Genomic DNA, 4,340 nt, shown 5'->3' on the forward strand with positions numbered 1-4,340 from the left:
ATGGTTGAGAAAACACTATATGATCTTAATAAACCAATGAGATACTATAATGGAGGATTTTTGAGGAAACTACTTATGTATTCACAATTACTTTGCTAATTAAATTTCAATTCTATCCACTTATAGAGAGATATACATAAGGTATTTTGAGTGAACATCTTGTAGCCCATAAACTAGATAAAGAATGATGGCTCCTAAAGCCGACAAACTAAATGGTCCCAAACCAATTTTTAATGAGCAACTAAGTAGACATTTCTCTTCATTTTTTCTCTCCACCTCACAATCATATGCAAGAAAACTAACATGATTTGAATAATTAGAAAACATGTTTACCATTGAACTAATTGAATACCTTCAGTAAGAGTTTCTAGAAGTAGCATAGAAACCAAATAATTTGCCCAGCCATAATGGCCATACAAGAAATTAGATGGATTAGTCTTTGCCCTTCATTAGAAGCAATTCATTAATCATATGTTAATGTTTTGCAATTAGCAGTCCTAGTGTTTCTTCATCAATGGAGGTATTAGCATATGCAAATTCACCCCCAGGCTCATCATTGCCATATTTGTAACAGCATAAAGCATGGGAATGTTTTATGTCAAGTTAAGCATATATATACACACACACACCCACACACCAACCACCTTAACGAAAATCTGAATTTAAACCACAAACATCACCTGAGAAAATTGCCAGAAAAAATTTCAAACCGAACATCACCTGAGCAAATAATAAAGATAAAGCAAACTCTTCTATGCTATTGCTAGCCAACAAAGCCTGGCTCAAATGGTACTTCCTCCCCCACAAGATTGGGTGGACGATGAATTCTTGGGAACCTACAAATAAGTGCTTGTACGACTTACCAAACAAAAGAGATAGAGAACTCAAGCATTATGCTAGTTTATGCCATTAAGAATCCAGTTAAAATCTTCAAAGGTTACCCTAATAGTTCTGGGTACTCGGAAAATTACCTGAGCAGTTTTTCACCATTGTAGTTTCTGCTATTCCTACACCTAAAAGAAAGGAAATATATATATAGTACATGTTCTATCTTCATCACTAAAATTAAAAAAGTTGTATTGCCATTCATTTCGTCCCATGGTCCATTTTCTTGAAATTTTTTTGTTCAGAATACATATTTTAGGGACAAAATTAGAAACTACACTATATCTTAGAGACAAATACTGTAGTATTCTATTTACCTGAAATATCAAGGCTTTATATTGTTACTGAAAATTAGAACTTAATAAGAGTGAAAGGAAAGTTAAAATATAGAAACTCTTTTTTCAATTTTGAGGATGAAAATAAAACCCAGGCTATATTTTAAGACCAAAAGAATATTTAGCCTAATTTTTTTTTAAAACCATACCCTGATTTCCCATTGGCACCAACAACCAAAAAGCTAATTAATACAAGCAACATAATAGCTTCTGAAATTCCTAAACTAAAATGAGAAATCTTAAACCATACCCATATTGCCAATCACTAGCAACAACCAAAACAAACTACTTTTTTTAATAGAATGCCAAAAGAAAACCATGAAATTCAAGTTCTAAGCTAATGGGTTTATGGATTTCAAAGCTCCTCAGCTGTCCCTTCTGTTCCACATGCAAAGCTTTAAACTTTAACTGATAAAGCTTTCAGGAATTGGAACGATATAGGAAAAATAATATTGAAATTCATCCCTGGAGCAATTAATATCTCATAAACTTCATTTCCATCACAGTGGAAGGATAAAAAAAAAAAAACAAAAACAAAAATATTAAGAATCAAGGTTTAAGACAAAGCCATTCTCACCTAAAGCCAGCATTCAAGAAAAACCAGAACCATGTGTTTATGAATGGTGTTTAACACAGAATATGTGTCTGGGTTTTTATAGCCCGGGTTTATGTCGTGGATTTTCAAGGTAGATTGGGAAAATCTTGACCGTTAAAAGGATGATACACAGAAAGCCGAGATCAAACGGACGATGTTAGAATAAAATGTATATATTAAGAGATTCAAAAAATTAGTTATTGTAAAAGCCCATACCAAAAAATAAAGAAAAAAGAAAAATTAGTTATTATTTTTTTTAATTGGAAAAAATAAAAATCTCTAATTATAATAAATGTAAATTATTAATTTTTATCCAGAAAATAGAAGAACCTCTCGTGCGTGTTTAGAGGCTAGTTTATATTAGTGGTGAAATATTTATTCAACCACAATTTATCACCTCAAGCAAATTGAGCAAAAGCTTGTATTAGGAAAAATATAAACTATTTCATGCATTAACTATATTAAGTGTCATTGTTCTGCCTAAAAAAAAAAGAAAAAGTGTCATTGTTATATAAAGTTGGATTTTTTTTTTTTAATAACATATAAAGTTGGATCCTATATATAAAATCCACGTCTCACATATGAGATTCACCTTATATGAGAAGAGATTCACCTTATATGATAAGTGTGCATATATAATACACTGAATGTCCTAAATAATTTTATTAAAAACTTGTAAGATAAAAAAACATAAATTTGGCTTCTCTTGTTTTGTCATGGAATATAACCAATTTGGAGTAAAAATTGAATAGAATAAAGAGGGAACCACCTAAACAAAATAATTACTTATTACTTATCGAATGAAAGTAGTGTCTTTGAATAATAGGCATGCGAGATATGAATTCTTATTTTCTCCTGTGGAAAAGAAGATCTCTTATTCTAAAAGCGGTTTGAAGATTTTTTTCGTCTTGTTGTGTGTACAAGGTTCTTCACTTCTTCCCTTCAATGCTTGTTGTTAAGTAAAATACTTCCTTTTTCTTTCCTCTCAAATATGCTTTTCTTTGTGATTACTTTTATTCTTATTTTTTTTATCCTTTTTTTTTTCTCTCCATTACCATTAGTGAATTTTTTTTAAGGAAAAAAAAGAGAGGCTCACATATATAATCATCACCCGGGCTGTCAAATGTTTTTTCCACTTGTACCATAATGAATTGATGATAAAATTGGAAAAAAAAAAAAAGAAAAAAGAAAAAAAAGAAACTCTTGATATTTAAAATAACTCAACTATCAAGCCATAACACATGCACAGTAACTAATTATCACCTAACACATGCTCACGCGGTAAATTTCAATAAAATAAAAATAACAAAAGTTTAAAAGAATTAACAGTGTTATTTAGAATGCAAATTACATCAATAACATCATAAATTCATATAATTTATATAAATTTTTTCTTTTCATTTCTTCTTTTTTGGATTTATTGATATATGCTCATCATTATTCTTTGGTACCACTTAGGGTTTTTTTTTTTTTTTTTTTAAATATTTATGTTTTGAAGTTTAATAAATAAATAAAAAGGTAAAATGAAAGGAATAATAAATTGCAGCATTGTGTTCATTATATTGTTTTTATATGTATTTTAAAGAAATAAAAGTAAGAAATGTAGGGTCCGTTTGGATACAGCTGAAAACTGAAAACTGAAACTGAAAACTGAAAAACACTGTAGCAAAATAATTTTTAAATGTGTAAATAGTACCGTGGGACCCATTTTTAATATTTTTTTCTGAATAAAGTGATTGCGGGTCCCATGAACAGTGCGTGAACAGTGTATAAACAGTAAAATTTGTCTCCCGCACAGTACATGAACAGTACTTTTACTGTTCATTCGCTGGAAAAAAAAAAAAAAAAAATTTTTCCAGAAACGCAAACGCGTTTGGGAAGCGCAAAACGCGCTTCCCAAACGCACTCGTAATCTTTCCTCTATTATTGACGAGAACAAAGCAATTGGACAAAAGACAACAATTTCATCCCATTGAATCCATTCCATTTTCATTCCTTTATTTATTTATTTATTTATCTTCCCTCATAAGTCATAAACAACACTCCCAAATTTGGGATAGAGGGTGGACGAGCAATTAGTTGTGGCTACCTTACTTGAGTGTAACTATAGTAACTCTTCTGCTTGTTAAAGAATCAATGCCTAAAAAGCTTAAACGGTGATGAAGAGCTACAAACACTCAGGTGAGCTAAGTCATAATTTGACAAATGACAACACCACCACCTAGGACACCAATGATTTTAGATGATCAAAGGCAATAATAGTCTATAATTTGAACTAACAACACACTCTCAATCACACTCTCGAAGGAAAAAGGGTATATACTAGTTCACCTTGACTATATAATGTACATGCTATTCGGCTATAATGGCTTATGCTAATTTAGTTAATGTTAAAAAATAGTCATAGCTAACCAAATGGAGTTGATTCAATATGCTTAATAGTTCACACTTACAGACTTATTTATGCTAAATGAACACATAGCCAGTTAGCCTAACAAAGAGGAGAAGCTTGTTCAAGGAGAGGT

The sequence above is a fragment of the Quercus lobata genome, chromosome 10 (genome assembly GCF_001633185.2).
Source record: "Quercus lobata isolate SW786 chromosome 10, ValleyOak3.0 Primary Assembly, whole genome shotgun sequence".
NCBI lineage: Eukaryota > Viridiplantae > Streptophyta > Magnoliopsida > Fagales > Fagaceae > Quercus > Quercus lobata.